Source organism: Cannabis sativa, chromosome 4 (assembly GCF_029168945.1).
Source record: "Cannabis sativa cultivar Pink pepper isolate KNU-18-1 chromosome 4, ASM2916894v1, whole genome shotgun sequence".
Lineage (NCBI taxonomy): Eukaryota > Viridiplantae > Streptophyta > Magnoliopsida > Rosales > Cannabaceae > Cannabis > Cannabis sativa.
The window spans coordinates 22,637,572-22,650,202 of record NC_083604.1 but is presented as its reverse complement, the minus strand read 5'-3'; the positions used below and the strand labels follow the sequence as shown (position 1 = coordinate 22,650,202).

General features: G+C 27.1%; 1 long non-coding RNA gene across 1 annotated transcript; it reads left to right on the top strand.

Annotated features, from left to right (window-relative positions):
* Positions 1-8,115: 8,115 nt before the first annotated feature.
* LOC115718707 (uncharacterized) lies at positions 8,116-8,583 on the top strand. The gene is made up of 2 exons (XR_004012009.2): positions 8,116-8,379; positions 8,471-8,583. It is a non-coding gene; the product is annotated as an uncharacterized LOC115718707 (long non-coding RNA).
* The last annotated feature ends 4,048 nt before the right edge of the window (positions 8,584-12,631 follow it).

The window sequence follows — 12,631 nt, the reverse complement described above, 5'->3', positions numbered from 1 at the left end:
ATCTTTGAGGAGGCTCATTCTACCCCGTATTCTCTGCATCCTGGCACCACTAAGATGTACCAAGATCTTAAAGCGTACTTCTGGTGGAGCAGTATGAAGAAGAATTTGGTAGAATTCGTATCGAGATGCCTCACTTGTCAGCAGATTAAGGCTGAACATCAGAGACCAGCAGGGTTGTTGCAGCCTCTAACCCTACCAGAATGGAAGTGGGAAGATATCACGATGGATTTTGTGGTCGGGTTACCTAGGACCACGGGTTTGTTTGATTCCATCTGGGTAGTGGTGGATCGATTTACGAAATCTGCTCATTTTCTGCCTGTTCGAATGACATTTACAGTGGATCAGTTGGCAGAATTGTATGTCAGAGAAATTGTAAGACTTCACGGGGTACTGAAGTCTATAGTTTTGGATAGGGATCCGAAATTCACCTCCAAATTTTGGCAGAGTTTGCAGCGAGCAATGGGTACAAAGCTAAAATTCAGTACAACATTCCATCCTCAGACAGATGGTCAGTCCGAAAGGACAATTCAGATATTGGAGGACATGTTGCGAGCCTGTGTTATGGATTTTGAAGGCTCATGGAATAAATATCTACCGTTGATAGAATTTTCTTACAACAACAGTTATCAGAGTAAGATAGGGATGGCTCCCTATGAACTGTTATACGGTAGGAAATGTAGATCTCCCATCCACTGGGATGAAACAGGGGAGAGGAAATACTTAGGTCCAGAGTCAGTGCAGCGGACCAATGAAACAATAGAGAAAATAAAAGCTAGAATGCTTGCCTCACAGAGTAGACATAAAAGTTATGAAGATCCGAAACGCAGAGATGTTGAGTTCCATGTAGGGGACCATGTGTTTTTACGGGTATCTCCAATGAAGGGGATCAAACGTTTCGGGATTAGAGGCAAGTTATGCCCTAGATTTACAGGACCTTTCGAGATTCTCGAGAAGATAGGTCAAGTGGCATACCGGTTAGCGTTGCCTCCAGCTTTATCAGCAGTTCACAACGTATTCCATGTCTCGACGTTGAGAAAATACGTTTCAGATCCTTCTCATATACTCAGTTATGAGAGCCTAGAACTGCAGCCAGATATGACTTAGGTTGACCTAAGCGCTCGGCCTAGTGCCTAGGTTGATACTTTTTTAACCTAGGCCGTTTCCAAGGAGTTTTTCTAGAAAGTCTTCTGGGCGTATTCTCTGTTTTCATCAAATATTAAGATACAAGTGTTTATGACAATCAAACAAAGCCATCTGGTGGCCATAAACTAGACCCAGAGCCTAGATTGACATCTGGTGTTGGGCCTATGTTGATATTTTTTTTCAACCAGGGCTGTTTCCAATCATTTTTCTAAAAAGTGTTATGGCTATTTTTTCTGCCATTATAAATAACAAAGATACATGTAAATGCGGGGAGAAAACGAGAATCTCGAAGGGCTATAAACTAAGCCTAGCACCCAGGTTTACTAGCACCCAGGTTTATCTGGTGTTGAGCCCATCGCCCAGATTGATAATCAACCTGGTATCCTAGTTTCTGTCACTCAAATACAAATTTTGCTCTGGAAATTCTCTCCGTCATTGTCAAAAATAGGGTAGGAGACCTCGTCGTCAATTTCAGAGACCTTGGAAGCATCAAACGACATCTCGAAAGCTTTAAAAAGAGTACCCATAGCCCAGCTTGACGTATGACCTAGTGCGTTGGGTTCTGCTTATGATTCCATCTTGAGCGTTCGTCTAGTTTTTCATAGTAAACGAGAGTTATGAACTCAGACAAGTCAAATTCAAAACTTCATATTTTCCCTTTTTGTGCAAAGTGAGTGGCAAATTAGGTAGTTTCGAGCCTCCCGATTCCACGAAACAGCAACATCTTCGAGAATTGGTGAACGGCTTCACCAAAACTAAAACTAAATGATGTCAAAATATACCTTAAGCATCAAAAATTACATCCTCAACACGTTTTTCCCTTGGCCCAGCATCTAGGTTGACGTCATATATCAACTTAGGCACTAGATGTCAACCTAGGACCTGGTATTAGAGCAACTTTTAGTAAATGGCCATAACTCACTCAATAATGATCCAATTAACAAAATTCAACTTATATTTTAAAGCTATTTCAATTCTCTATCAAGTCATGTATCACACTCTAATCACAATCCTGAAGATATCAAGTCCAAATTTCATCCTCAATGGAGTTATGAATATCAACTACAACTTACCCAAAACGGGTCCCACAGACACAATCCAAGCTCTAAAAATTGACGACTGACCTCTGGATTCAATTTCATCGTTATATCATCATCAATGGTCAAAAATATCTTAAATGTATTTTTTTTTTTCAAATTTTGTTATTATTTTAAGGACCTTCGTCCCTATAAAAAGAGAGCTCATCTAGCTCATTTTTCACATTCAAAAAAGTACTCATAAGGTCAGAGCATCTCTCTCTTGTTTCTCTCTCTAGAATTTAGAGCTTTTAGACTTAGCCAATTTTCTTGTAATCATTCTCCTGAGAATAAAAACTTGAAGTAGACATAGCTCCATTATTGTCGCAACACAGGGAGTCAACTACTTTAAATTCTTGTGTGTGCTCTCTATTGTTACTTATAACTTTCATCTCTTCTATACATACGAGTGAGTTGGCCAGTTTTCTACATAAATATTTTGGTACTTTTATTGAGAGCCATAACTCAAGAAGTCACTTACAAGATGGTTGCAACACGATCCACAAGTGTGGAAAGAAGCACAATTGTTGGCCAACACACTGGGGCCACACCAGCTATGGGACTGGTGACAAAACAACACCTACATCTCAGATGTTGAGTGGAGGTGTAACGTCCTACTTGCTTAGAAAACTACAGTAATTTTCTAATTATTGTGCACACCTTTGCTAACTAAAGAATTTCTCAAAAATCATGTTAGGTTTAAAGTTTTAACTAAACTTTAAACTAGATTTTGTAGGCTGAAGTGAATAATTGGATGAGATGAGAGCATCGTGTATCTTTTATAGTGCTTCAACAGGGCTTAGGGTTGAATTATATGAATTAAAAAAAATAAAATATTGGTCAAAAATCACCACTAATGGTCGACCACTTAAGGGACCATTCTCTAGTTACAATTTTGCCACTTTATTTCAACCAGTTATTCTTCTTTCAATAATATCATACCAATTTCAATCCTATAAATGCCAAAATTATTTATTTAATAATTATAGTTAATTATTAAATAAAATTTCTATTTATATTATTTATTAATTAGACCATAAAAGTCTCTTAATTAATAAATTAACCCTAAAACCTCTTTTCTTCATAATTAACCCTTACTTAGTGAAAATTCATAAATAAGACATAGTCTAATTTTATAATTATAATTGATTAATTAAAACCAATTAACTGAGTCTGCTAGTAGTACTATCTCAACTAGTGAGGGGACCATGGGCCTATATAACTGAGCTTCCAATAAGTAGATCTAGAATTTACCAAGAAAATTCCCTAACTTATTAATTCTACCTTGCGCCACTATAGATTTGGGATTGCACTCTCAATTATATAGAACACTCTATATGTACCAAGATATAGATACGTTATGATTATCCATTGTCACAATCCTAATAGTCAAAGATCCTCTATAGATTATCTACATCGAATAGGGACAAATTTATCATTCTACCCTTTAATGTATTTTATCTTTAAAACACTTAGCTACCTATAAATTATATTTCAGTAAACTAATATAATTACTGAAATGAGATCTCAATCACTTATCTCTATTCAGCCAAGCTCGAAGGAAATCATCGTTTCACTTCTAAATACTTATAGAAGCTATAGATTTCATATCTATATGATCAGCGCTCCCACTCAATTGAACTATCATGTTCCCAAGATGTAAGTATCCGCCAAAACTATTGGTTAGCTTTCATGAACTTGAAGAACATAAATAATACCGTTGAGTTAAACCTAACCATATCAGGATTAAGATCCATAGACCTAAGATCAATCAATGATATTGACTTAGAAAGACATAACGGTAACTTTATGATATCTTATCCAAGTTCAATATTGGTGCAATCCAATATACTCCATACATCCGATTATCCAAGGTGTAAGTATACCTTATCGTCGATTATCATGTCAGTCTAAATCTAGTGTACTGATAAATCATGAAACTTTTGAACATATAATCATGATTATATTCCACTGTGCTGACGACACTATAATCATGAATAAATATATATGTTCTGGATTTAATAGAATTTATACATTAAACATAATCATAAAATAAATCATGTGAACCATGCAACATAAAAAAAATTTCTGATCTTTTATTAATTAGTCAATCTGATTATATTGAAATAGGTTTTATTTAGGGCTTAAAACCCAATAATAAGACCAAACAAAAATAAGCATAAACTTAACAGATTCATCAAAAACAAAAAATTAAAAAAAAAAAAAAAAACCCTAAAAAATTTATGAAGTTATAAACAATGAATATCTGCAAAACTCAAACAATGAACACAAACACAAACTTAAGACAAAAATAAACTAAATAATACAGTGATCAGCCAACAAATTAGAAAAAAAAATGATACAGAACACATAACTAAAACACTAAAAACAAGCAAAAATCACCACCGATCATCCCGAAAACATCAAAAACAATCAAAGATATAAACAAAAATCAAAATAAAACACTCTAAGCTCTAAACTAAAAAAATTACCACAAAAACTTACAAGAAAATGTTCAAACACCTTAGTTCGACCCACAAAAATTGCTCTAGCAATCCAAAAACACGAACAAGCACCAATCCGAAGCAACAACAGTTATCGCACAAAAGGAAGAAAAAATTGGAGAAGCCGAAGAAGAAGAAGAAGAAGAAGAAGAAGAAGAAGAAGAAGAAGAAGAAGAAGACAAAGAAAACAAAATTCCTAATAGAAAGAGAAGAAACAAAGAAAACAAAAAGGGAAAAAATGACTGATTGATGGAATGGAGGTGAAAGTGGCAGTCATCTAATCGTAGTTAGGCATGCAAAAAGTAAGCTACTAATGTAGCTTAATATTAAAACAATATTAAAACAAAAGAAAAACAAAAAATAAAAAGAAAAGATAAAATATGGGATTTTGAAAATGTTTACAAAAATATGGCATAAAAAAAACTCTTATGATTGAAAATAAAACTAAAAACCCATACCACATAAGCTTTATTTATAAATGCCATGAAAAGTACAAACTAAAAAAAATCCCATATATTGTGTAATTTATTTAAAAATGTCATAAAAAAAGTAAAAACTAAAAAAAATCTCATATATTGTGTAATTTCTACTATCTATATATCTATTCTATATAAAGTGTGCCTATATAACTAAAATTCTTGGTTTATGAGAAATTTATGGGTAAAATAATAAAATATTATTTATATATATAATAAAACAAATCCTATTAATATTTGAATTGATATTTAGCATATTTCAACTCTATATATAATCACAACTATAACTCTAGAAATTAAAAATATATATATAAAATAATCGTCCATTTTATTTATATTATTTAGAATAATTCATTGTGGTTCAAGATCACAATGAACAGAAAAAGTGGCAAAAACACAAATGTAGTTCAAAATCATAGTAAACTAAGAAAGAATGAGAAGAAATTATTAAGCATTAAATATTCTCAGTAAACACACTCAAAGAATCGCATTGAGAGAGGAAAAAAAAGAATACCAATTGTGATATATATAAATAAATAAAAGCGAAGAATATTATATAATTATTTATATTCTATATAAAGTGTGCCTATATAACAGGAGAAATTCATGGGTGATTTTTTATTTATATTAAAAATAAAATGATTTATTAATAAAAATAAAATAGTTTATTAATTTTGAAAATACAATTTTAAAAATTAAAAAGTAAAAACCAAACCAAACAGATTTTTTAAAACTACCAACCAATCAAAAATTTTCGTGTGGACTCATCTTTTAAATTTTCAGAAACATAAAACTTTTTTGAGTTTTAAACTGATCAAGCCTTTGTATATATGTACAGTTTGATAATAGATATATATGGGGTGGATTTTTAAATAAATTTATTTTTGTAGGTGAAAAAAAATGACAAAATTAGTTGTAAATCACAAAGAGATAATTGAGGTTGAAAGGATGAGTAGGGAACCGAATATAGTTTATGATCGTAGATGTATATTTATATTAAAAATAAAATGATTTATTAATAAAAATAAAATAGTTTATGAGAAATTCATGGCTTAAAATATTTAATTTGATATCTTAATTATTAATAAACAATACCATAAATATACATCTACGATCATATAAGAATTTTATTCTAAAACTATACGATCATAGATTAAGTGGTCAAGGTCCAAAGAAAAATAATAATTTCTTAAAATCTGAAATCAAGACACGAAAAATAGAAACTAATTGAATAGGACTCTATTCAATTGAGGTGTCGACCATGCATGGTAAGTAAAAAGCTATATATTAAATTTTATGCCATGATACAATTAAAAATTAAATAAGAATTTACTACTATTTATATATATTATATATATATATATATTGCTAAAGATGCAAAAGTATTGCATTTATATATCCCACGATGTTTTAAAAATACTTTGAAAAGTTCATCTTGAATTAATTATTAATATGTAATAAAAAATATTAGTTATTATACTATTACTTCAAACAAAGGAAAGTTCTAGCGGTGCTTCTACTTTCTAATCATAAACCTCAATTTTGGCTTCTTTAACCAGTTGCCACACACAACTTACTTACTCTGAATTTATAACCATTTACAATTTTTTAACACTCAAAAAGTTACTGAGTTTGTTTTCTATAGCTCTACTTATTAAGGTAGAAAAATATTTTTAGATTGACTCCATTCTATTTATTAAATGAATTATTTTCAAGTTGACACATTAACTTAAAAATGACACAATAATGACCTACTACAAAGTATACACTTATATTCATTCTATTTATTGAGAATCAAAACTTCAATCTTCTTCACTAGATTAGCCAGAGACACATAATATTTAGACATAAACACAGGACACAATATTATAACTCAAACTCAGAAACACTTAGTCGAAACTTGAATGAATAATGCCACTCTTTTAAGTTTTAAGACTGTATATGACTAGGCAATTATGGTTATTGTATTATTATTCCTGCTACATAGTTGATCATTTTTAGATTTTTGATGTGAAATTTCGTATTGTGAGCTTTTTAGAGTTTCTTATAGACTTCAATGAGTAATAGATTTATATAATTATACCTGGAATAAATTTTCATAATGTTGTTTGGTGGATTCCTATTTTGTTATTAGGAAACATAATATTATTATTCATAATATTATTATTCGTTAGGTCTGTCACAATTATTATTAAGTGAGAATGAATCAATTTAAAAACCTTCTACTATATTGAAAGGTGAGATTGATTTTAATATGAGCTTAGTTATATTTAATTTTATTTTGTATATCTATTGTTTTATTTGAAAATAGGTGAATAAATGACTACACTATATACAACAATTAAGGACATCACTCCAACTACAGAAAGTTGGAAGAATAAAATGAGAGTGTTAAAAAAATTTGAAAAGCGGAATAAGAGTTCACCACTCAAATATCAAAAGCTTAATGTTAGCAGACAAAAAAGTATACAATCAGTTAATTTACTGTTGAAATTGTCAATACTGTACTAATAAATGCTATATTTTCTGAATTTTGCCTGTACTCGCGTTGCAACAAATTATTATTTCATAAATATTTTTTTTCCTTAAAAATGAACATAGGGTAATGATATTGAACCTAATAACTAATAATATTTTTTTTAATTTTTAATTGTATCACTTTTTAATAACGTAGAAAAAGACTAGCATAAAATTTAGTATACGTGCCTCGCACGTAACTTTTTACTAGTATATCTATTCTATATAAAGTGTGCCTATATAACTAAAATTCTTGGTTTATGAGAAATTTATGGGTGGCTTTTTATTTTTATTTAATAAAATATTATTTATATATAATAAAATAATAATAAAACCAATCTCATTAATATTTGAACTGATATTTAAGATTCTGATGTTTGTTTTCTTTAATCTTATACTTTTAACTAAATTTAAATGTCTCAAGTATATATATTATATAATGACATATATTTTACTCTCACTGATTAATCTTTTATTGTTCCCCATAAATATAATAGTGTGCATTCTTTTTTATTATTATTATAAATTGTTGTCGTTACATATTGAATTTGTATTTGACTTGACTAATCTCAGTGATAGTGTGGTAGTGGCTTTCTTGCAACAATGTACTTGAGGTCGATAGACGATCAATGTGTGAGTAAAGAGCGAGTACAAATAGTATAGGTATTCTTTCTTTTATCTTTATCTCTTCATCTCCTATCTCTTTGAATTATATTTGTATTTATAATTTTTATTAATTTATTGCAAATTTCAGTGATGATAACATTGGGTTCGAGATGCTTGAGGTTGTATTTTGTTGAAAATACAATAAAGAATAAGAAAAATTGTTACAAATGTTATAAAGAAGACATTTATTTAGTGAATCAATTATAATTTGTGTGGAAATCTCAAATTTTGAGTTATATATTTACTTTCTTTCCATGTATAGTTATTCTTTATTAATCTAATCCTTATATTTATAATGATTATATTTAGTACTATTCATGAAATCTCCATTCTCCCTAAGCAATACATAGTTTATTGGTTTTTATAATTTTGTGCTAATTTTATTTTATATTTTTTATGTGCCAATTATAAAGTGGTAATATATATATATATATATCTCATATTTTCTTAAGGTAGAGTTTATATTCAATTTCATATATTGGCTAATTGTTGGTACTATCCGGTTCTATTTTTTTCGTAATTTTTTGTCTTATTAAACTAATTATTATACTTTAAGTTACTCATTGAGTAAGGTAAAATAATTACCTTAACCTCTGAAATTTATACTTAGTTATGAAGATTTTGACAACAAAGCTCAATACAATTTAAGTAAAATCTTATTTACAAGTTTAGCAACAAAATTCAAAATGAAGAAAAAAAAAAGTTTGAGCATGAATTTAGTGAAGCTATGAAAATTCAAAACATATACTGCTAAGATATTTTTTGAAACAATAATAATCAATTCTTATTTTTCAAATTAAAACAATAATTCAATTAAAAAATTATGATAATAAAAAATTAAATTAAATTTAAATGTAAACTATACTTATGATATTTTTCAAAAAATATATAACTTTTATTTTTTCTCAAATTATCTTAAGAATTATTTTAGAATATGTATATATTTTCACATTATATATGTATGACTAAGTTTTTAAATTAATTAATATAGCATATTATTATTAATAAAATTAACTACGTTAAATAATAGGTATGGTTATATATGTAGAATATTATTAAAACAATTATTCTATAAATTTTAAAATAAATATCAATAATAATTATTATAATCTATAAAATTGATTGTTATATAATGAAATAAATAAAATAAATCTCATTAAATCTAAAAAAAATACAATTGGGTTTTTGCTTTATATATATTATATATATATTGCTAAATAATTTTTCTATTTGTTTTTTTGGCTCGATCAGGTTATAATTGTTTGCCTCCACATCTAAATCTGAATATATAAAATGTGGCTATATAAACGAATTCTTGGTTTATGAGAAATTATTGACTGACTTTTTTTTAAAAATATTATCTTTTTTTATATAAAATGTGGCTATGTAACAGAATTCTTGGTTTAATATTATTATTTATTTTTCTGTCAAAATATTAACAGAATATTCTAATACTTGATAGAATATTCTGATTAGAAAACGTTAATTATAATTGATTAATTTTAAATAAATAATCCTACCAAAATTTAATCTAACAAATTTCTCTAGCAAAAATCCCAGCCTCCAACATAACGTTTACCAGTTTATAACCTTAGTTATAATTTCTTAAGCTATATTTTATAATTTTAATTTTCATATTAAAATTTGAAAAATACTAATGAAGACAACATGCTACATGCTATTATACAAAAGTATTGTATTTATATATCCCACGATGTTTCAAAAATACTTTTGAAAGTTCATCTTGAATTAATTATTAATATGTAATAAAAGATATTAGTTATTATATTATTACTTCAAACAAAGGAAAGTTCTAGCGGTGCTTTTACTTTCTAATCATCTCTTGGTTTCTAATCATCTCTTGTTAAATTTAATTGTATCACTTTTTAATAACGTAGAAAAAAACTAACATAAAATTTAGTATACGTGCCTCGCACGTAACTTTTTGCTAGTATATATATATATATCTAAAGGAGAAGTATGAAGCGGTGACATGGCACTCTAGAATTTCTCTAATAGTCATATTTGCTCTCTCCTTAATTCTCTCATTTTTTTAATTTTTTATTAATTTTAAAATATTAATTCATTTTTTATTAATAAACGAAACTATATTTAAAAATTCTCCATGTAAACAAATATCTCATAATCTATATATCTATATAAAGGAGAAGTATGAAGCAGTGATGTAGCACCTTAAAATCACTTTAAATCTCACTATCTCTTCTCTCATTAATTCTCTCTTTTTCTTAATTTTTTATTCAATTAATAAATACTAATTATTAATTAATTAAGAAAAATCTATATATCTATATATGACATGTCACTCTAAGATTTTTTTTAATTATCATTATTTATTCTCTCGTTAATTTTTTTATTTTTTTTTTTATTTTTTTATTAACTTCATAAATAATATTCTATATTTATATAAAGAGAGTATGAAGCGGTATGTGACACCCTAAAATTCATTTTTTTTTATTAGCATCATAAATAATAATTCTAAAATTTATATAAAAATAATTATTTAATTAGCATTATTGAGTATTTAATTTTTTTTAGCTTTATTTAATATCACATTTTTAGCTTTTGATATTTTTTATTATTAAAAAAAAAAAAAAAGTTTCACACGTACTTACTTTTTTTTTTTTTGGTTTTTTAAAATATCACATATTTAGCTTTTGATTTTTAGTATTATTATTTTTTTTTCTTTTTTTTCAATTTTTTAAAATTAAGATATTTATCTAATAACTAACTTATAAATATATACATAAACATCATTTTAATTTGATAGTGTAGGTTTTTTTCTCCTCTCAGTTTTTCATTCTTATGCCATACCATATTAATCAACATCTCTAGGTAAAAGTTTTATTTATTCTTTTTTTTTTCGGTGCATCAATAGTTTACAATTTTTATGAGTACTTAATTTTTAACATTATTTTTTCTATGAATTTTGGAATTTTTATTTTTTCTTTATCAAATATCGAGAATATTTTTATTAATCATTTACTATTTCTTCTCCACTATGAGATAGATACATATATATATATATATATATTTATATAAAATTAATTGATAATAATAATACTCGAATAATTAAAATATCTAATGCAGGTAAAAAAGATGAGAGAAGAGAGTGCAACAAAATAGACGAAATGGAGATGGGGGATGAGAAATGAAGTATCATTAAAATGGGAGAAGAGAGTGCAACAAAATAGACGAGATGGAGATGGGGGATGAGAAAGGAAGTATCATCAAAATACTCGAATAGCGTTGTGAATGAGAGACTCTAATTTATCTCTACTCACAAAAACTCTTAAGTTCATTCAGTATAATTAAATTGTATATCAATTTAAATTATTATAATGCTTAAACTGTAGCTTTAATTTAAAACACTAAAACTCAAATATTAAAAACACAAACAATAAAATTTAAACTCAGAACTTAACACACACATCAAAATAAAAATTAAACCATAAATGAGGATTTATGTTATTTTTTAGCAATAAATTTAATATTTTAAGTATTTATGTCACAAATTTTTTAATAATAAAATTAAACTATCAATATAATTTTATTAAGTAATTATTATTAATTAAAATACACAATTTATTTTTTTATATATAATTTAAAATATTTTATATATCCGCCGCAAAGTGCGGGATGTTTTTCTAGTTTTTAATATATAATTTAATATGGCTTACAAATTAAAACAATTTCTTTAAGCTAATATTCTAAATTAAGCTAAATAAGTGATCTAATTAAATGAGTTCAATAAACATTTTATTTGGTATGGGCGTTGTAACGTGTAATACTCAATAGTAAACTTAATTATAGGGTTTATGGGGCTCTAATATTAAGGATTGGTCTCTAAGACTAATCTCAATTACTCCTTTCTTCCATTCCGTATGAACTTATAAAGAGAATATTAGTATATGAAAAACTATATCTAATATTATGTCTTTCATTTTATTAATTTATACAGAGTAACTTTGATAATGTTTAATATCTATGTGTATTTTGTTTAGATCTATTTCTAACACAGCGTACATAGCCAAGTCGTAAAGAGTAGGCGGCATGTATATAATTTTTTTAGGAATAATTATATAAGGTACAATTTTTTGTAAAATATTTTTACGTTTAATTTTTTATATTTTTATGATTTTCTAAAAAAATAACACGAAAACAACATAAAATTAATAAGAAAACTACATAAAAGTAACATGAAAATAACAACAAAAAATAACATACAAAT